Consider the following 23,106-nt stretch of genomic DNA (forward strand, 5'->3'; position numbering starts at 1 on the left):
TCGAGAAATTTAATTCGATCGGTTTAAATGTGAATTGTTTCATTCCGTCACTTTTTTTATTAAAGACCTATGTAAAGAAATTGCATTTTTGAAGCACCAATATTGGAAATGGAACTAAAATAAAATCTTTGTACTAAATTTCTCATTTATTATAGATATTTCCTCAATTCTCTATCAGGTATTTTTCTATCGAAATTTATGTGCCGCAAGAAATATCGAACGTAATCGATCAATATAATCGATAAATAATGAAATAATGATAGATGAAGATTTACGTAATATAAACGCAAGGATTGATTATCTATTGATAAGTAAATCATTTCTCGTTTTATCAAACGCGCGATTTTATCTCGTATAGCTGAAATTAAATTTTTTGCAGCTCGTTTTATTATTTCAATAGTGAGCTCAGTGGAATAATTCAATCTTTGCGTTCTATCTATGCATTGTGCGCGAGTATTCGTTGTCAGTAATATGCGAGTCTCATCGCAAAATATAATATGCCCGCATAATCGCCTAAACGCGATAATATCGATAATAGGAACGGGATCGCACAAATTTAATGTAACTATGAATCTCAATCGATTCAATATAATCTAGATATTGTTTTATTGAATCGAGCAATAATCGTAAAAGTTACGGATGCATTTTACGTAATTGCAAAAGCTGAAGTCAACCACGTATGAAATTAAATACAAAACAAATGATATAAAAAAAGAACAGAAATTAAAATATTATGATTTATATTTTGAATAAAATTAAAACTTTTAAAAACATCTGAGAATTGCGTAACCTGTTATGTTTTATTTTTTCACGATGAATAATGAAGAGCGCGCGAATGGAGAAGGGAAACTACTGTACACAATACTACACAAATAACGATAATTTTTGAAGTAATTTTTTGTAATGTTAAATATTAAAAAAATATCTCTCAGTTTAAATAACACTAGCAAAGACATTGTATGTATTGTGCTGCATACATTTTGTTTTATTATCAAAGAGATAATTTGCAATAGCACTGTTTTTTCTATTATCTTGAAGGTATAAAAATTATTCTTTCATTAGAAGGAATAATAAGAAAAATTTAATCTGTAGTAGATAAAAATGTAGATAAAGATAATGTACGTTACAAGACATAGAATTATAAAAATCAGAGAAAAGAGACATAAATTAAGAGCAGCAATTTTTCATTTTCTTTCTTTTAATAACTATATAACATAATTGTATATAATAATAAAAAATATATATAACGTTCTTCAAAGTAAAAGAAATATGTACCGACTTTTTGTATTTGTTCATTAATGTTACATATGATTGATCGTTTTGTTGTAATTTATATTTTTAAGTATTTAAAAAAAAAAGGTTTGAAAATACGTTTTACAAAGTTTCGATTACATTACGATACTGTCGTGTTTCTCGCTTATAGGTACTGATTTCGATTTTTGCAGCGCGGAAAGTTTCGGTTATGCTTATGCCGCTACGTTACCGATAAAAAGTACCGATAAAAGATTCAAACATGCTGTAACTGCTTACAACGTGCTTTTAATCTCATTTCTAATAATAACGATCCACGTGGGACGCGAAGGTGCGCGCTTTTCTGCCGTAACGTATTAACGTAGCGTTAAATCAACGTTACGTTCGCACAGACGTGCCCACGCGTACGATCGTAAATCATAATTCTATAATTTAAGTCAGCGGTGTAATAAACAAGGAACACGTTATTTACGTACGTCGCGTTCATTTATTCACGCGGCCGCGGAGCGTGAAGCGCCCGGTGTCAGCGAAACGCGGAACAGCTACTTCTTCGCACACGCAATTGAGGCATAACGCGCATTACACGTGTCTGAGCGATGGTCCTTAAACACGCACACGCATGCGTCACCCTCTTTCGTGAATCACAACTCTTTCGGCTCGTGAAATCGTTCGTATAATTAATCGATTTATTCTCGATCGTTAGAGGCGGGGATTATTCGACGTTTTCCCATTCCATGCTAGCTATGAAAGAGTTTTTGTATCTTCGAAGTTGCGCAAAAAAAAGACGCGCGTTACATATGTCGCGTTACATATGCACAGTGGCGATTGTCGCATTGCGATTGAATAAATCACGGATATCTATTTTCTGATCTGAATATTAATACACGTGCACGCGCATGCGTTTGCTATTATACAGCAGATTTTGAAAACTCGAAGATTGCGTTGTATCTGTGTCGTTTATCCTCAAGTTGCTATACTGCTGATTGATAATTATTCTGTACATAGTTATTTACGTAATATACATGCGATGAAAGAATCTTAGAACGTTATTTACGTCTTCTGAGTTAAATTCTGAGTGAATTACGATTCGCATCAGATCTGACACTATTTGTATTTTCAATATATTTTGGTATGTGTGCGTTAATACATTTTTAAAAAATGAATATTTTCAATTCTTGGAACATTTTTTTATTTTACATAAAAATTATATAATTATCACGAAGTTCAAAATAAGCTTTCTAAAATAGATTTTGTTCGACAGTCAAGATAAACTTTAGTTAAACGTCTACGTGCTGTAAGATCTACATTTCGACTGTGCGACACTGTTGTTGTTGCAGAGTGTTTTTTTTTCGTAGGGTTTCTACCTACGAGCAAATGCTTATGTGTAATGGATGCGCGTGATACTCTAAACACTTGGAGCCATCTTGATTAGATAAGGGCTCTTGTTAGCAATTAACATTGCTGAGGCGTCAAGTAACACTCGAGAGACATTTGAGGAACAGGTGAGTTTTACACCGTCGCGTGCACAAGATGTTACCTTAGACAAAAGCCTACAGTTTTTCCCAACAGAATCGCGCGCGTTAAATGGTTCTATACGAAATTATAGGTGCGCGATATTTTTTGCATTATCGTAACATCTGTAGCATTGACTCGAAGAAATATGCTTGTCACGGCTTCGCATGGCCGTGAGTCTTGCATTATGTATCTCGATGTAACGCTATATTACACGCAATTAAACATTCAAGTGGAAATTATTAACGCAGACATCGAATTGCCCTCGTAAGATTCCAGGGCAAGATTATTTTTGCCGGAACGTCAAACGTCATGAGCGTTAATTTCGCACGCTCGCTCGTCGCCGCGCGCTGTCGCGTTATCTCGCGAAATAAACGCCGGGACGGCGCGCGTTCGACGTACGTATATTAATGGAATCACGGTAATCCGTAGTTTGCGAAATGGCGATCGTCCCCGCGGGCATCCGCTGCTTCAATACGCTGCCGTGTCAATTTAGCGTGAAACAATTCGATCTTCGCGGACACGCGAATTAATTATTAATATGCGGTGCCGTTGCGCGAAAAGTCGCGTCGATAAAGCGCGAAACGGCGTTTTCCCCTTGTGCCTCCCGTCCCTTCTGCCGCGGAAGACAATCACGATACAATAATATAATTGCGTGTGTGCATATATATATAACATAACGACGTCGTGCACTTAATTACAATTCCCTCCGCGCGCGCGCGCGCGTGTGTGCGTGTGTGCGTGTGCACGAGCGTGTGAACACCGGCCAAACGAGTCAACCTTCGTTTGCACGTCGGAATATGGCCATTACCGAAATTAGCGTTGCCGATTCGATTATACGCGGTTATTATTACGGGTGTTGGGTGTGTACGTACGTACGTACGTACGTACGCGCGAGCGTGAGCGCGATTGTATTCGTTTTGATGCATTCGTCGAGATCAAAGGCAAATCGGTCAAGTTTTCCAATGCCTTTAATGGGAGGTCAAGCTGGAATTTTATGGCGCTCCGATTCGCGCGTTGTAAAAAACACGCGCATAGATATCCGAGACGCGGTGCATTGCGGAATTAATAAATGTTGTCCGAATGCCAGAGCGCTCGGAAAAATGATTATTACCGCCCCGGCGATAATAATGAGAGCACCGGGAAGAGGTTCCGTTTAACTATTCTTCGTTCGCCTTTAAGCATACAGAGTCGGGTCCGCGGAGCTGTCATAATTAGCCTAATGGAATCCTCGTGTTAATTTCGCTAGACTAGAAACATCAATTATAAAGTAGAACGTAATCGTTATATCGCGAGGTGTAACATAATTCAGCACTTAAAAATAATAAAAAAAAAAGGAGGTAAAAGTTTACATAAACAACAATTTATTACGTGTTGCGCAATCAGGAATACCTTCAACTTTGCGCGAAAGTATTAATAGCTTTAAAAACGGCAGAAACCGCAGCAGAGCAGCGGCGCGTAATCGTCCGCGCGATCGCTGCCCGCGCAAAATCGCTTTCGGAAATTTATACGCCCGCCGCGAAGTCTCGGTCTCGGATTTTATGCAGCTCGGACGATCGGCGAGCGAGCCGCGAGACACAAAGAGAAAGAGAGAGAGAGAAATCGTCGCGCCGTGCAGATCTTTCAATGCTTTCCACCAGCGGGTCACCGAGCGTGTCGATTATCCTCGCGAATCTGCCCGCGACGAGACGGAAGTGGTCGCGACACTAAATCAGGCAGATCGGCCGATTCCCCGCGATCGGCGTGACGTCGACCGCGAACCTTGAGCATTATTTCACGGCTTTCTTGCGGCGTGGCGCGAATCCGCACCGTTTCAGCGCGCGCGTATAGAATCGTATTTCGCGGGGAGGGAACTCCGCTACGTTGACGAACAATGGGACTTCCGGCTTTTTTTTCCGGCTTTTCTCGCGGCCGTGCCACGCCGAGCGGACTCGACGACGTGCAACGCGAAGGCCTCCGATAAATTTCAACGTGCACGCGCATACACGCAGGTCGCGCGGCGACGCTCCCGCGCGTTTAATATCGCATCCGCGTGCGTGTTTCCCGCTCGCAGGTACGAGAAGAGTAAACAGACCCGCTTTCATTAACGTCGCCGTAATGCGTTAAGTGGAACGGAGTTTCTGATGTCGCTTTTGACAGGCGCTGTTTGAATAAGTCGCACGTGGAGAACGATAACACGCGGCACGCAGGATTCTCGGCAAAATTCTCGCTGCCTCTTAAAATATTTATAGTCGCTCTCGCTTTTATTAAATCCGCTTAAGTTCGCTCGAATTTATGTAATTAGAAAATTATCGGCCGAGAAAAGTTTCTCTCCTCGTTGTTTGCGCTGTGCGAAATATTATAATTTCTGAAAAGAGGGAGAAGATATTAATCGTCCTTGCTCTACTTATTTATTATTATTTTTTTTTTTACAACGTGGAATATAGAACGACAGCGTATGTTAAATGTATTGTCACCGGTATTTATTTCGAATACAAGCTCTGTGAGTCGTGATTTAAATAAAAATATCTGTAGCAAGACGCTCCGAGCGTGTTTTTTTTTTTAAGATAATAGAAACAACGCGATAGAAGGACAGGCATAATAAAAATACTGGCGCTTCCGCTACTGACTCAACTAATTCGTCGTAATTTTCAATTTGCCTCGCAGCAGGTTTCACGGGCAAACGCCACAGTAGTCCCGCTTTCTATTTTTGCCACCGACTTCGCGCTCCAAGTTCGGCTCGACTGCTCTCGTTAATTCCCTTAGGCACCGACGCACGACCTCCAACGGTCTGTGACGGTAATTTCCGCGGCGTCTCTTGCGCCCTCGAGTTTTCTTCCCCGTCCGCACAAGCCACGGATCTAATCGGGCCGGACGGCCTCTCTTTAAGACGCTGTCCAAACCAGCAGACGGCACCGAAGTACTCGGACGAAAAACCGGCTCGCGTTTCTTGCGAGCAATTTAAGAGTTTCCCCGTGGATTGGTGTGCGCGACTGTACGTTCGTTTATCTTAATTCCAAGACGCGCGGGGACCCGGGTAAGAACGACGGCTCTTTTGTTCCCGTACTCGTTTGCTCGGCGACACGAGAGCCGCCGCCGCCGCCATCGTCATCGCCGCCGTCTCGTCTTCCTCGTTAACGCCAGGTGTCTTTTGAATGCGTTTTCCCCGATGACGCGCATCGCGGCTGTTTGCGCAATGCATTTTCATTCTCATTTAACACGAGCGGGGTATTTTTTTTCACGTCATTGTCTCTTCCCCACGTGTCAGTTGTTACACGCGCGCAGACGTTATCGCGCAAAGTTCGGTCACTTGCGAAAGAAACCCGCGCATGATCGAGCAATTCCGATACCCGGATCGATAATCATCTCCACCCGGAACACAAGTCGATGACGCGGCTGATGCGTCGCGTCGAAGCTCGCTGCAAAATTTTCCGTCGTAAAAGCGACGAAGAATGGGCCGTGATTTTATAAAACGCGTGTTACGTGGGCAATGATGCCATCGTCACGATGACAAAACGCATATTACGGCGGCAAAATAAAGCCCGAACCGCGGCCACGTCCGCGTTCGTTAAATGGACGATTGTTCATCGTTAATAAGATAAACAAGGAAATGAGATTCTGATTCGAACGAACTCTGTCAAATAAAGTTGAAAATAAGAACAGATATTACATCCCTGTCCTACCCGCCTTTCCGTTTGTTATACCGTAGAAAAATCATTATCTGCGAAATAAAACGAGCTTAAACGCGAGACTGGTGTTGTCGGAACGTGTTTTTTTTTTTTTTTACGTTTGCCACTTTTTCTTCTTTTCGTACATCGTGAACGGAGCGAATATCGACTGCGTATCCATCATCCGTCTTCGCGTTTCTGTCGGCAATAATTACGGCGATTGATAATTATCGCTGGTTTTTTTTTGCTCGCTCAAAGTTTTTACGCGGTTATTATTACGCGCGATCATCATGCATTTGCGAGCGAGGGACTATTTTACTTAACCGCGCGCGATTTACAATCCATTTATCAGCATGGAGATGCAAGGAGAAACAAAGGAGAGACGGGTAAAGGAGAATCGGGCGCTAAGTAAAACGGATGATGGGATATTAACGCGTACAAGTAATGCATATATTAACGAAGTTCTTATCCTTTCCGAGCGTTCGTTTGTTTCTCCACCCCCTGAAGTCTAAAACTTCCCTTCGGGGATATGAGTAAACACTCCGAGGAACTTACGAGAAAAGGAAGAGGGAGTGAGACAGAGAGAGCGGGGGAATTACTATCCGGAACTGCAAAGAGTCGTCAGTGGTAAGACTGCAGTAATCAACGACGTAAAACGCTTGAATGCCGTACAGCTCTTTCTCAAAGAAAAAGAGCAACGGGTGAACATTTCTGCGCGCGTAATTCCTGCTCATTAATATTTACTACGTCCACACGTTATTTGTAATTCTTTCGTGCCTAAAAATGGAACGTTACGCTCGTCCACGTCGGATGTTTTTTTTTTTTTCAATTTTATAGGACTAATAAACGAGGCAACAGATGTTGCGCTAATCTAATAATTAAATGTGACTTTTCCACAAATTAGGTAAATTTGATGTAAACTTTTAATTCAATTCAAAATACAGGATAATTAGCTTTATAATTAAGCGATACGTTAAAAATACGAAGTATTATTTGAAACATTTGAAAAGTGTTATTAAATCATGGCACAACGAATACATTTTAAATGCTTATGTTCTTTGCAGGCTTATTAAGCTTTGAATACGATAATCAAATTGACTCGACGAGAATAGAGAATTTGTGTATTTAATAATTATATGCGTTTTATATTTGTATATGGCTGCGCAAATTTGACATCATAAATTTAACGCATCACGGGATAAAAACGTTTGGCTGTTCAATGTGTAAAGGACGCCGCGCGATTCACCTACCTAAATAGAGTGCATTATCTATAATCAAGCACGAAATCTCGTCACTGTTGCGAGACGGTATTACAAAATGCACTGGAAATCAATAACAAAGTGCTTTTAGGGCAATCAGCTTTTTTTGTTATTTACGAAATAAATATAATATACTCAACAGTATTTTAGTATCATAATTTTCTGATGCGTAAAGTTTTATTGTTTTAAATAAACGCGAAGCTGCAAATTGACAATTATGTTTACGTAACTAATTATAACTGAGTATTTTTAATAACATGAAAAATGTAACGAAAATTCCCTGACGGTAACTACTTGCGTTATTAATTTGAGAAACGTAAAGCCGTGCGTTTTTTTTCTTTGAATATGTAAATATAGAATACGAAAATGGGGTGTCGAACTAATTATCCTAATTGAACGCGCACCTAATGACGGCAACGATAAGAATTTGAACAAGGTTCTTTGGACAAATTGCACATTAAATGATCGCCGCTAGATAAAGTTTGTCACAACTGATTTTGTCGGAAAAATGATTTCGCTAATTACTTGATGAAATGAATTTCCTCGGATTTTAAGATGGAAAAAGAGATGGGTGACGGAAAAAGAGATACGATTTTTTCGCGATCTATTAACGCAGGAGAAAGGAAGTAGCTGCTGTAGCTAAAAACTTCATACGGTATCTAATTTGCAGTAGCAATATATAGTTTTTCATTATCTAGTTAACTTGTAGTTAGGCTTAACCTGATGTTTCATGCAGTGAGCTTCAGCTATCTATGGCATCATCATGGATAGGATCATGTTAGTTCATTGGACGAAGCTCATAGCCACAAGTTAATCAGATAATGAAAAACCGGACCTTAGTTGAAGAGTTTAGCTACCTGATACACAAGTTTAGCTACAGAACATGTTTGCTATACTCTGTAACTAAAAGTGTATTCAAAATAAGTACATTAATTAGCTACCAAGTGCATTATCTATATATTTCTGACATATCAGTTAATTCCGATAACTACTTTTTTGTTGCGATACAATGGAAACTAAGTTAAGGTCCTAAATCCAGATTTCGCTGCTTTATTAAGAACATTCTCAAATCGTTTTTGCTGCAATTTATAATTAACAGCAAAAATGTAGCTTTGACAAGCCATGATTAAGGAACGGCAGCGAACATTTTATTTTCCGAGGAAAGTATTACATCGGATCTTTCTTCGTTAACTCATTTGCACATACGTGCATTCTGTCGTAAAGTAAACAATTCACACATGTCATCGTGTCAATTAGCGAGACGCGGTAGCTGTTGTGTATTAACTGTGTCTGCATTTGTATCTCATTGTATATCGCAGTTGCAGTACAACGTCAAGAAACGCCACAATTTCCTGCTGCAAGAACATATTTAAACAGCATTGTTGCGAGCTGATGCATCGCTCGCAATTATTAGCTATGCTTGGCGTACTTTTCGTCCTCGCTCGCATGATACGCTCGTTAATTAACTTATACACACAATTTCATGGCAGTTAGATACAGAGGCAGAAGAATAGCTGCCAGAAATTTCTCCGAGCAGCCTCGGTCTCTCTCAACTATGGTTAAAAGTATTCGCGCGGACCGACTTCGTCATTAACGGATGAAATAATGACCGGCGAAACGCAACCTGGAATCGGATTGATCGTTAACCCGGCAGTTAACAATGCAATTATCTCTTTGTCTCCTTGACGCGGCGCGGCTCGGCGCGGCGTTCAGATGTTTCGTAAGCACGCACGCCGAAGCGTTCGAAATTATCGCGCCGCGGCGCGCCAACATTGATCTGTCATTCCAAGCCTACCGCATTCAGAAATAATCCTTATTGTTGTTCCACGCTTAATGAGACGCTGTCTTATCGGTTGCGCTTAAAGATCGTAACGGGATTATGTTTTACGAATTATTAATGCGAACAACGTGTTGCTCGCATAATGAGTACACGAATACATGAATGTATGAATGCATGAATTTATTATAGCTGTTCTCTCAATGTAGTTCACTTGGATGAATCAAATTTCCGTTTCGACGATCTCTTTCTAAGCTCTCTCTCTCTCTCGCTCTCTCTTCCTCTCCCCCTTCTCCCCTTCTCTTTCTCTCTGATCCACGCGGGGGCATCACGCCCAGCTCGTATTTTCCAGGACAGTCGTTCTCCATGCACCTGCACGTTATGAGCGTTAAGGCGAGCTCGTCGTTATGGGGCGGCCTGTACAAATAGTCCTCCCCTTCTCCCCGTCTTTCCATTTTTTTTTTTTTTTTACATCCTGCCTCTCTCCATTTTTTACTGGGGGACGCATAACTCAGCGTGTGCGACGCGCCGCTAATATCCATCGGTTTTATACACGCGTCGCTCGCCTTTAGTGCCTACGGTCAGGAAAAATGGCAGTGTCGCGTAAAAAAAAAGCGTATCGCCGCCGTTAAATCCGCGACCCTGTTTATTGGTTAATATACACGGCGGGGAAACGCGACGTGGGAAAGAACACCTTCCTTTCCACCGATGTTTTCGCCCGTCCGCGGGTTAACTCCCATTTATCTCGACTCCTCTCATGGCGATTTCGTTTTACATATTTATGCGGCCGCAGCCGCACGATTTCAAATAGTTAATAGGACAGCGGTCAAAGTGTTCATTAACATCGATAACGTTAATGAATGGTCGCGCGCCGCTAATCTTGTCGACTCGACAGTTTTTCGTCAACATGTCGTGAAAGAGGCCTAATGAAAGGGGGAATTACGAGTCTACGCGACGAGCGTAAGAAGTGTGGGATAAAAAACACGCGGTAATTCCATCGCGCGAGCGTCGCGGTCGGAAGAAGAAAAAAGAGTGAGAGAGGGCGAAGAGGAAGATGGAGAGAGAAAGAGAGGAGGAAAGATCTGAAAGGCACCCATCCCGACGCTTGAATACGGCAAATCCCATCTTACGTCAGGAAGAAATAGCGACGTTACGAGCGCGCGGTTACGTCGCCGACGCGGAAATACACGGCGTCAAAGGCTCACGAAGAAAAGGGCTAAGGGCGCCGCGACGGTACTGGAGGCTGCGCAACGGAAAACCGACACCGGTCGACGTCGTGTGCTCGTACATGCTCCTTTTTCAGCGGGCGACGCGACGTTGCGCAGAGCGGCTTCTCTGAATTCACCGGGGGCAGATTACAGTCGACGCTGAAAGCGCAAAGCGCGTGGCGGCCCGATAAAAAGAAGGGGTGAATTTCCAAGATCGCGGCTCTACCTCTCTTCAACCGCCTTCCGTGTTTCCTTCTTTTGTCCGTTGCAACTGTCGCGACGACGACCGCTCGCGAGAAAAACCGCGGAAGCCGCGTCGATACCGCGGCCGTTCCCGCGTCAACGTGACAACGGAAATTTCTTCGCGTACACCTTTCGTTTCATCAACTCTACGTCCACATTTCAGCGGCTGAGTCTACAAGGGCTAGATTAAAATTGACCAAAAAATTTACTTGAAATTTTATTTAAGGGAAAACGGAAATTTATAAATATTTCTCAAGTATGCGTTTTAAAGTATAACATTTTTGAAAATTAAAAAAAAATCGAAGATGACAAATATCCTTTGTAACATATAAAGTTAGATTTCTTTTAAGCACGATCTTGAAATTACTCGTAACTTTTTAACGCAATTTACTAGTTTTATATAAGAAAACAATATTTTTGTAATCTCATTTAATTTAATGAAAAATTATTGACGGAAACGATCCGATTGAAACGGATTGAAAAAAAATCACAATGTAATATCGAAAAAGAAAAAAAAAGAAATTATAATATTTGACGGGAAAAAATGAAGAAAGAGAAATGTAAAAAAAAAAAAAATTGCTGAGTTTATCTTTATAATTCTACAAGTAGGAAGGCTTCTTTAACTGCGATTGAAGTAATTCTCTCTGATTAAGTAGCTCGCGTTATCTTGTTGGAAATATATTTGTAAGAATTAATCGGAGAAAAGATACGCCAGCCGGTGTTGAAAATTCAGACACGTTTCGTCTCAATATTATTATTATTGTTCAATCCTCGATATTGAAGATCGCACGAATCTTTTTGATTGTGTGGACAAATTTTGACATCAGATCACGTATATTTGTGGCTACATGATCAAACGTGTTACCGCGCAAGATTGCGATGGTTACTAGCAAATCAGGAGTTCGATCAAGTACGATACGCATGCACCGTCAAACTATCTCTCTCCTTAACTCTCTCTCTCTCTCTCTCCGTCTCTCTCTTTCCAAGCCTCTCCTCCAAGCCTCTCCTTCTTCGCTCATTCCGCGGTAACTCGGGAGCTTTGCTTAAGCTAAGCTTAAATAAGCAAACTGTCGCGTAGGTAGCTTCGGCCAACGTTCCCCCGCCCTCTTCATCAACTCCGTCCGAGCTCCGCAACTTTTTGGCGGGTAGTCTACGCTAACTGCCGAGTTAACTCACGAGGAATATTGCCGTAAGTCGTCAGCGAAGAAGCCACGAATTCCCTAATAACGCCTTGACTGTCCGTTAAAACCGAAGATAAATAAGTTTCGCGACTAGCGGAAACTTGGGAACGGTCGAATGTCCGACTTGAAAAAAGTCCTCGATTGTTTTGCCAAAAGGAAAAATTTCGCACGGGCCGTACCTTCTCCTATTTTTTCATGATAATTTATTTAAAAAAAATTACGCGTTCGATAGCCTCATTAAAATTTGATTTACATCGAGGGAAAATTACATTGAATTAACATTGCGCCTTTGAAATAATATCCAATTCTTGTTAGTTTAAGCTTTAAATTGCGTTACATTATTACGGATTTAAATTTTTAATTGTGTTCCAGATAGAGTAATGTGATTACGTTAATCATTAAATCGATCTGTTCTTTTAACCATGCTGGGAAGTTTTTATTAAGATAAATTGATATACTATGTATATATAAAGTGGCACCGATTAACGCTTCTTCGCTGTCTTCATTAGCTCCATTCGCAATTAAGAACTCTGCGGAAAGTCGGCGCCAAGTATTGGATTATATTAGCGCGTGCTGCGGTGAGATAGTGAATAAAGGGACGACTTGAGTCGTTATATTATCTGTAGAAAAGTTCCTGTTAAAATGGGGAAAAAAACAATATTACTCCATAATCAACAAGCATAATATCTCATTTTTACAATATTGCATCCAATAATATTTTCAGACATATGTAAACTATATGTTTGTAGTATTTCATATAGGACGTGTGGTACATGACAATCAGAGGTCGGCTAGCGTTGACACGGAATGCATCTCTCAAGCCCGCTTTAGACAATTCAAAATATGTCGTATTTTTTAATAACCCAATTATGTCAGAGAAAGAATCGAATATTCTGTACATAATTTTAAATCAAATTATAATATGATACAATTTTTTTCTTATCTATAATTATATTCATAATTTGATACATAAAATTATAAATAGAAATCAAATGCGTTCAATTGATTGTTCGATGCACAAATTACTCTAAGGCTAAGAAAATCTATTATGAGAAGGCTGTAAAGAAAAGAGTATTAGAAAACGACGGATTAATAATATGGTGTTTTCACTTGATTGATTTTCATTGACTTTCATCAAAAGAATTACAAATACAAGTTGCATACGTGATAATAAAAAGCTAACGTTGGTTCGTCGAGCTGCGCATTGGCATACGAATACGACGCTTCTCAAATATTTTGCTCGTTTAACGAAATATCATTGACGCTCGTTGTACCGTTATTTCGTCGTCGCTATCAGCCAACGGGAAAATCGAGAAAGCCGCGGAATAATCACGAAAACGCCGATGGAATCGCCGAACAAGCGCCGATCCAATAATACCGCGATGCCCAGGGGAACGTGGAAAAGCTCTTGGACGACATCGTTCGGCCATCGTTGCGAGCGTGTTTCCGCAAAACCGGAAGCTGGCCCGTCGCGGTAAGATTTTGTAGGATGCTCCAAGCTTCTAAGTGTCCTTCCTTGTACAGCCGGTATTCTAACATCCCTTATGCGCATGTATATGTGCACACTTGTAACGAGAATAATTCCGAAAGAAAAAATTTTCTTCTTTGAATCCCCAGGACGTTGGTCTGAAACAAAAGAAGAGCGCGTTCGCGGATTTAATTAAATATCGGCGCGATCTTCAAAGCGCCGTTATGAAAAGATTCCGAGGGATAATCATCCGCGCCATTAGCAGGAGGGCGTATTATTGCGTTTATCTGTGGAATCCGCGAGGCGAAATTGCGTCGCGGATTGCGAAAGAGGTGTAAAAATGATCGCGTTTATGTTGTTACACGCGTGCAACGGGTTTCCTCTTCCTTCCTCTACCGTCGGGTATCGAATGGAAAGCGCGATATGATCGCGGCGTGTGTAAGTAATGGGCGCATTACGGTACTCTCCACTAAGCTCCGCGCGCGGTGAGGATTATAAACGCCCGGTGTATTGCATGTGCCGTACATAAATGATGCACGCGGCATGCACGCCACTCAAGCTATGCCCGCGGTCAGAATAGCCTGAAATATTTAATGGCCGCGCGATTATTTTGCAACGGATTTTACCACGCCGGCGCCACGCGAAAGTATAAATCGGTTTACAGCTTATTAAATCTGGTTTTACATCCGCCATCTATCTCGGACCCGGACGTCGTTCCGCTGTCCCTTCTCTCCTCGCTTCCGGTTGCCGACGCAAACAATATCTCCGCGTGCACGTGCAATTTTTATGATCGATAGCGTTATGGATTCTTCTGCGAACGTCTATCTACCTACTCGTTAAGTTCAACGTCCTTCGTGGACAAGCAACTACAATCTCGTCAGCGAATCACGCGAATTTAACGAATTCGCTCATTTATTAGATACACATATATACTTGTATACATCAAGAGCACGACCTGAAACTTTTCTATGCAGAGCGTTCTTCATTCACTTTCTGCGAATTCTGCGACGAAAGCTTTAAGTCGATTACAATTGCACTGAAGTCGTAATATCGTTCCAATTCCGATTAATTAGAAATTAATTTAACATCGTAGAGATAGTCACATCCCAGAAATAGTAGTTGATTTCACGTTGTGTAATTACTTTCTCTTAATTTGTGCAGATTTTAGAGACTGCACAGAAAAGCAGTATCAAACATTTGTATCAAATTAAAACTAATGCACTCTATTTAGCAAACATTTGTTTTATACGCAAGCAAGAAATATATTATATACGAAACAAATGATGCTTTTGTTTATATATTATTTAATTCTTTTGAAAAATTTTTTTATATTTTGAACAAAATGTACTTTTTTTATTTCAATACTATAATGATCATTTAAAACAACAATATGAACATTTTGATTATAATATAATAGCATTAAAAAAAAATTCCAATTTCTTGCTTTGAAGATATTATTTTTTATCCGATATTTCTTCCTCATAAAAATTATTATTGAATAATGGGAATTTATTTTTCTTGTTAGCAAATTACGTTCGATTTAATCTCTATATAATTTTATTTCTATTTTTAACATTTTGAAAATAAAAAAAACAAAATAAGAATGTTTTTTTCCCGTGTAGAAAAGATATTTTCTATAGATAAAGTTCGATATATTATTTTTGTCGTTAGTAGAAAATATGTGGAAAAATTTATCTCTCTTTTCAAGAGTGATAAAACCTTAATGCGTCTCGTGCTTTTTTTTTCGACGATTCGTATCGGAAATAGCATCTTGAGGACGCAGATGCACATTTAATGACGATCCTATTTATTAAATAAATCGCGGCCCATCCAGCGTCGCGCATTAAAGAGCCGCGGAGCACGTAAACGCGTGACGCGGCAACCAACTAGCTGCAATTTAAAAAATTGCAAACAATGTTTCTCCATTAACGGAGGAACACATCCTCCAGCGGTTTCGCGAAAAATCAAGAAGGGCGTACGTATATCGAAATAGCTCGAGGGCTAAGCGGGGACAACATCGCGAGGACTTCCCTGAGATAATATTGTCTTTGCGGTCCTTGCCGAGCTTAGTGACTTCGATGCCGGGTTTAAGAACCGAGCACACAACCGAAGAACACTCGTGCTTCGGGTGTTTTCACCCGTAATATTTGGACTACTTCGAGACCCCGAGACACATTTCCTCGCCCCTTCCAGCGAGCGCGCGCGCGCGGATTGCCTTGTACTTAGGAGACCAATAAAAATATCGACTACATTCTAGCGCATGCAACGGTTACAACCATGTATGCGAGTACTCGGGCATTTGCTGAAAAGCTTGTAATTGGATGCCGTTTAACGCGTTACGCGGTACTGCATCACCGCGTATTGTTCATATAGACAATTTAGTTTCTTGTTTTCTGTACAGAATTGTGTACTATCGTTTACTAAAATAACACAGATATTAATTATCTACCTCCCCTCTCTCTCCTTGTCGCTCCTCCTCTTCCCATTCTCCCCTTTAATCTTTAATAACATCAATTTCGCAATTACGATTCAAATGGAAACTCGATTTGAATGTATGTTGTTACATCGTTCAATTGTACTCTTGTTGTTTAAAACGTCTATTTATATATAACAATTAGCGCGCGGTCACGTGATTCCGTTGTTAATTGTAAGCGCATACCTACCTCGTGAATAGTCCAAAGCCTATTAATCGATCGAAGGTACCAATGACCGAACGGAAGTTTCATCCAGCCGCAGCTCAGCCCAGTTAGGTTCGATTGGAACGTGATTAAGTCTAATCGCGAAACTGGAAGCGCGGCTCGGCCCCTCGTTGCGACTTAAAGCTCCTTTAATGGCGGAAGAAGAGAAATTACGCGCACTCCAACATCTGATGCGCCGATGTGGGTTAACGAGCGCGAGGCGCGAGGCGCAAGGCGCGCCTCGAGCTATCGGCGCTTCGGATCTGAAAACTACGGAAGAGCAATTCGAGAGGGTAAAAGTTATGGGCTCCGTGGGATCTTCCTCCGTGGATTTCGCGGGATCAACGATGCGCCGTGCGTCGAACTCGCTCGGGAGCTCGCGCGGCTCGCCCGTGCAAGAACGAGTCTGTCCCCGCGCTAACCGCTATCTCTCCTCTTCGGCGAGATCGTGGCGCCGCGATAACCAACACCGCCGTGGAGTAGTCAACGGTGACAATTCGCGGTTAAATCCCGAGGATTTCGTCTTGGCGTGAAAAAAAAAGGAAGGAAAGCGCGTGAATCGTGAAAACAGTTGTCTCAAACCACATTTCCACCGCCGTTAACGTAACACAAGATTATCGCTCTGTTCCCCCCCCCCCCCAGATATCGAGATCTGAATAGTCGCTCAAAAATTTTAGCGAAAATCTCTCTTCTCAAAAATCAAAATAATAAAAAACAGAAACGAGAGGTTTGAAAGTTTTCTTTTTACCTTCGCGAGCTTTTTCCACAATTTTTTGCCTCCTCCCCTGCTAACGATCGATCTGGTTCAGTTGTGAGAATTTGCAGTGCGGATGGCAATTTTGCTTCAGTAAAGTGCGATTTTCAAATATTATATCTTTTTCCAAGTGATTCCGCGTTTTATTTCCGCTCCGTGCTTACGAGGGACGACGCGCCTCGCGCGACAAATCCCCGATCGACCGTTCGAATCACGTCCCCCGTAATTTTGCTAATTACTCCGGGGTTATCTCGTTCGCTCGCAAGAAAGTGCCGGCGCGGCGCGCGTCATCCGACCGATCGATCAATAACGCAAAACGCATGTCGAAAGCGGGGAGATCCTCGAACCGGACCCTCTATCGCGCACGGCGGCAGTAGTAGATTCGCGATAACTCCGAACATGCAATTACCGTCGAAGTGGATTTCGACTCATCCCACCGCGTCCCTTTTACCCCGCGCACTCTTCCTACGCTATACATACGCTCGAGGGTGGAATGTACCGAGCACTTCACTCGTCAAGCTCTTTGGCTCGTAGATTCGAATTCAAATTTGCGAAAGCCTCCCTATCCCCACTTTCGCCGGCGTTCTCTCACGGTCCCCGCAATATCAATGATGCCAATCGCATCCGTCCGGTCCAACCGGCCGGAAATAATTGTCGACCTTCCGTGCGCTTTCCGCTCTCCTTTGGCGGGGAGAATTTTACGTGGCTCGCAGATTTTCGACGTTTACGTGTTCAATTAAAGGGCGAAGTTAATTAAAATATAGTGACGCCGATTGGCGCAACGCGGCGCGGCGCCGACGGAGCGATCAATTAATTAAATTTTATCAATGGCGCGTATTTGCGATTATAATGCGGCTCTTGACTGCACGCGCGATCAAATGAGAAACGGAAACAACGTTGATCCGCGTGGCCGGCGATGCGTCGAGGGTGAGCGTAATTATTTTTCCCTTCGTTCAGTTTTGATGTTGTTATTTACAACTTTGTTATTTTGATTTTTTTTCCCAAATTGGAGCGATATAATTGTTTAAAATAGTATTCTCTAAAAAGTCGCTACGCTCTGAATACGAATCTAGGGTAGCAATTAGGAAGTTACTGAAACTAAATAGCTATTATTTTGTAACAGGATACAAATGAAACAAGTTAAGCGAATCGAACGAATCAAATTAATTAAACGCCATTTTTGTTGTATAGTGCAAAAAAAATGTACGTTTATGAGCTAATAGAGAAACATATTGTACACTGAGAAAAATGATTTTATTATATCAACGAGACATATATATATATATATATATATATATATATATATATATATATATATATATGATTGAGACCAAGAAGAATTTCTAGTTATTATAATTTTATAGAATTGGAGATTTTCTATTTAGAACATTCGATAGAACAATATAATTTAAATTAAGAAAAATGGCTAATCGATCGAAAACGGATCTTAGTACTGTAATAATAATTCCCTAGAAGAATTTATTACGTTTTAATAAACTTTATAATTTAGTCATTTTTACAAAATTTCTGATTCGTCCGTTTCCGAACAGACATTGGTTGAATTCCCATCAAATTCCTAAATAATGCATCCAGATTCTTTCTTTAATGCAGGAGAGTCTTAAATTATATCTAGCCGATTTATATCTGACATTTCGAGGATACCGTTTTAATTAAGTACAGCGAACTCAATAGCGAGCTCCTAATCGACACGAACCGTGCTCACGAAATTTGGGAGCTTTACGGCTGACAGGCAGCCGCGCTCGAGACCACTCCGCCAAGCCTTTAGTACTCTTTCCATAAAGCAAGAATGCTCTTCCATACAGCGGCGTTACGGGGAGAACTTCGAACTGCGACGGGTCAAAGTACGTCGTTTCCGCTCCCTTTCGCCAGCACGGCTCCCACGGTGCACGGAGGACGTTGACGACCGGGAAGCGGGAAAGGTACTACACTCTGAAGCTTACCTGGCCACGTTTGCTCTTAGCCGCATTTGCCTTTAAAACTGTCGAAAATTTACGGTCCCTTTGCCTTGCGCCTTGCGCGCCACTAGCGCATGTTTATTGCGAAACTTCCCTCTCCAGCCGAGGCCGAGTAATACTCATTAGGGCGGCGAAAACATTTACGGAATAGAAAGTGAGATACGTTAATGAAGGACATGGAAGGTAACTCGTTAAACCGGAACTCCGCCGCTGGAGAATTTAAATGCTGGACGCGTGTAGATACGAAGGAGGTAGGCGGGGAGAAAGGCAAAGGGCACGAGATTAGACGGATTATTTTTGCGCAAAGCGCAGCCGCGGCGCGACTACAATTTCGGAAAATTAAAATTTTACTTTAGTACTCTCCCTCCGTTTCAGCACTTCACTGCTCTACTGTATGTATACCCTTATTTCGCGTTTAAGCGAAAGTACATCTCGAAAAGAGCTGAACGTTCGATTTCTTTCTTTTTTTTTTAATCAACGTTAACCACCGTTTGTTATAATTTGCCCACGGATTTTCCCGCATTGAGGTAACGCGAAATAAATAAGATTAGCCAAATTGCAAAAGTGTTCCGATACCGTCATTCCGAATTGGCCCGTAAATTTACCCGTGAAATCGTAAACGCGGCCCGCTTCTCCCGATTGTTTACGTTTTCTCCAGCGTTTCTCGACGAGATTATCCACAATGGGGAGGTCTCTGAACAGCAATACAAACAATTTTATCCGCCAGTCCTCCTCGTCCCATTTCCCCTGTGATTTTCCCTTTCGAATCGCTGCGCCGATGCGTCGATCCCGCATTCAAGGCGCACCGTCGCCCCGTCGTCGTCGCTCGGAGCCGGTTACCGGAATCCGTACTTGTTGAGTCGCTTAATGGGCCCGAGAAAGGCACATAGCGCGCGAAAGTTGTCCCCCAGCAATTTTTCACTCGGCTAAGTCCCCGAAACTCCATTCGATTCCCCAGATTGCTCGACTTGTTCAAAGTTCTCCGCCACCGCGGCAGCCGGGCTCTGGCGCGCTTAAGGAACCGACCGACAGCCACTCTTCTCCTTCGCCGACGTGGCGTATGAATATGGCGCGTGAGGCGCTAAAATGCGACATCGCGGCGCGAGCGAGTATGCGCCCGCGCCGGCTCCTTGATGAAAACTTTCATCGCGCACAGCTCGTTCCCGACGATTCTTACAAACTTGTTCTCTCCTCGGGAGATCCCTTGTACGCGAACTTTGGTTCACGAGATGAGCGTAGAAGAGAGGGAGAGTTGCCGCAGAACGATTATGCCGCGAGGATACCGCGCGTTCCTCTCGCGTCTACCTCGGAGTTACTTTGGATAAAATATTTGCGGGACTTCTGAGACACATTCCGCGCGACAATCGGGGAAAGTGAATAGCATCGATGCACGCGGAGAGAGGGGTGGGGGGGGGGGGTGGGGATTGATTTAATGCCGAGTAGCAGCGGTGAACGCAGTTACTATGCAAAACGTACGATTAATAGGTCAAATTCGAGACATGTGATGTGTACCTATTTCAATTATAGCGTTTGATGCGAGCTGCCAATAAACCGTAATATCGCGAGTGTATCAAATCAAAGCCAAATCAAATTATGCGCGTTGAAGACGCTAATTTGATACTATCGATGATACGTCAAATGCGCAATCGTAACGCTTCTATGACCGAGGTTGGGATATGATACGTACTCGACCGAACTTGTCGTAAGGATCATATCAGATCCGATTTGCGCGCATTTAAGTTTCAAATCCCATTGCGGTAATTGACGTGGAAAACTGGCGTTCCGCAGAGCGGCACGATGAAATATTTATCCGAGCGGGCCAACAAGCTGAAAACGCGTTTGCAAAGCCGGGCCCGTATGTAGGTAACGAACGCGTAATTGCGTGCACCGACCCTCGTAATTAAGCTCACCGAAGTACTCTTGATTATCACGAGGATTAGTCTGATGAGTCTGACCGTTTCATTTCGCAACCCAAGTCAAACGCGGCTACATTGACAGGCTGATGTCGCTCTCCTTGAATCCCGGATGCGGGTAATTCAGGCGTATTGTGGCCATGACGCGTATTCCCTGCTAATTGATCGCAAAGATTTGCAGAATGATATTAATACACCGAATAATCGAATTGCTTTGTTACGTAGTTGAAATCGGATTATATTATTAAACGGCATTGCCGAAGTGGATTATCATAAGTATTATTTCGAAGAGCGCCGTGCTCTATAAATCGCTGCAGAAACGTAAGAGGAACGAACGCAATAATGCTTACGAGGAAACGTGGCGTGGAGATTAATTGCATTTATCGATTACAGCGATGTGCTCCGGTAATACCGCATTGAGATCATATAATTTTATATCTTGGTTACGTCATTGTTTTCAAAATGACCATTCATTAAATTTATGGGAGTATGACTGATTGTAATTAACTCGCGTATATAATCTCTTCTGCGCAATGTATTTAACAGTGAAAGGACGTTGTAAATTGCTTTGACCGAGATGATCTCGCAATCTCCTATCGCTTTTACTATCTCGTTTTACCTGCTTATTATAATACTATTTGATTAATAATATACGTGCATCGAGAGAAAAAAAGAGTCGAAATATGAGCAAGAAAATGAAAAAATCGTCATGGCGAAATATATTCTTTTCTATGAAAAATATCTTATTTCTGTAACATATATTTATCTCATATATTTGCCCTATTAATTAGCTTATTTTGCTAGGAATAAAATTTTATTTCTTAATAAAAAAATTTTAATAAAAATTTATTTCACTAAACACTCGTTAATAAATTTTCAAGTTTCATTTCTTTTTCAGTGTGCGATTAAAGTAAATTTTATTTGTGAAAGCACGTGTCGTAATTTCCTTTCGACATGACGAGATTCTGTTGCGCGGTGAACGGAGTTTGAGATAGCCGTGGCACGAATGAAGTGCACGTGTCAAACGTAATTTAATAGCCGACTTCGAAATGCTTTTCGATAACCACGTTCGCCTCCGCTAGGCGGAAATTCGAAATTAGTAAATTAGTCATAAATCACCGTTAATTCCGGAAGAAACGATCGTGTGCTTCTTACCGCGCTTCTCGATCACGTCGGCAATATTCCCGTTTATCGCGCGAATTAGTCGGATGAAACTGACCGTTTCGAAGCTCGCGTCGAACGCAGTCACGTAGATCGCGCCGCCTCGCGCCTCCGTATATCCGGACGCAAAAAGCCGGGGGTGGATGTCTGGGTGCTAGCTGATACCAGCTAGCAGGGAGCATGTTGAAAGCATTAGGAAGTTTCTTGCGGCCCTCCCCGGTAGAAATTAGAGGCAATCATTCTCGGCTTAACCGATGCACGGTTCGAACGGTTTTGCTTGCAGCCCACCCTTCTCGAAGAAGGACGGGGATCGTCCTTCTAATAACGGACAAGACCCTTGCGCCGCCGCCGCCGCTGCCGACCGGTTGCGAGACACTACTGCGATTGTTTTGCGAATGCCACGCGATAACATTCCGTGAAATATAAGGCATATTACGATCGATTTCTTGAAATCGCCGATACACTCGAATTATTCGTGAAATGTATCTGCTCATATATCATAGTTGCATGCGCGTTATAAAGATACTGACAATTCGTTTAGTTAAATTTTTCGATACTTTAACAAAACCGTTCTTCCCGTATTAACGAGCTATGCTAATATTTGTATGACAATGTTCCTATTGTTAGACTCATTTTACATTTTCTTGAGTACATTTTTAGCAGAAACGCGATTGCGGAGTGAATAAGACGTGAATGCGAGATAAAATGGGGTTTCGACGATTTGAACTGCTTTAAGCAATTTGCTATGAATAGAACTGCGTGCACTGCGTGGAATTGTGGAAACTAGTTAAAAGCAAAGGGTCCTTCGATTGTGAAACTGCCATTCTTCAACGATTTATTCTTTCGTTATGTGATCTTGTAATGTATTTGCAGAGAAACGTTCTATTTGAATATCTTTTGCTAGTTACGTATGCCAAGTTCATCCAACTAAAGACCCCGATTTCTCCTTAATTGAATGCAATTCCACTCACAGAAATCTGTGCACGCCTTCTCTAAACTTCCTCTGTATTGAATTACGCTCACTTCAAGTCGTCGAAATAGTTCTACTTCGAAACATTTAAATTATACTTCCATCACA

At 41.9% G+C, this 23,106-nt stretch overlaps 1 protein-coding gene and 1 long non-coding RNA gene across 3 annotated transcripts in view; one reads left to right on the forward strand and one right to left on the reverse strand.

Annotated features, from left to right (window-relative positions):
• The window catches only part of LOC105203640 (nephrin), a 379,020-nt gene that overhangs the window by 129,217 nt on the left and 226,697 nt on the right, over positions 1-23,106 (forward strand). The gene's annotated exons all lie outside the window — the stretch shown is intronic.
• LOC120359787 overlaps positions 13,079-23,106 on the reverse strand; it is an 81,205-nt gene continuing 71,177 nt past the window's right edge. The window contains exon 3 of the long non-coding RNA XR_005576563.1: positions 13,079-13,704. This is a non-coding gene — a long non-coding RNA (uncharacterized LOC120359787). The remainder of the gene's footprint in view (positions 13,705-23,106) is intronic.

This window comes from Solenopsis invicta, chromosome 16, assembly GCF_016802725.1.
Source record: "Solenopsis invicta isolate M01_SB chromosome 16, UNIL_Sinv_3.0, whole genome shotgun sequence".
In the NCBI taxonomy this organism is placed as follows: Eukaryota; Metazoa; Arthropoda; class Insecta; order Hymenoptera; family Formicidae; genus Solenopsis; species Solenopsis invicta.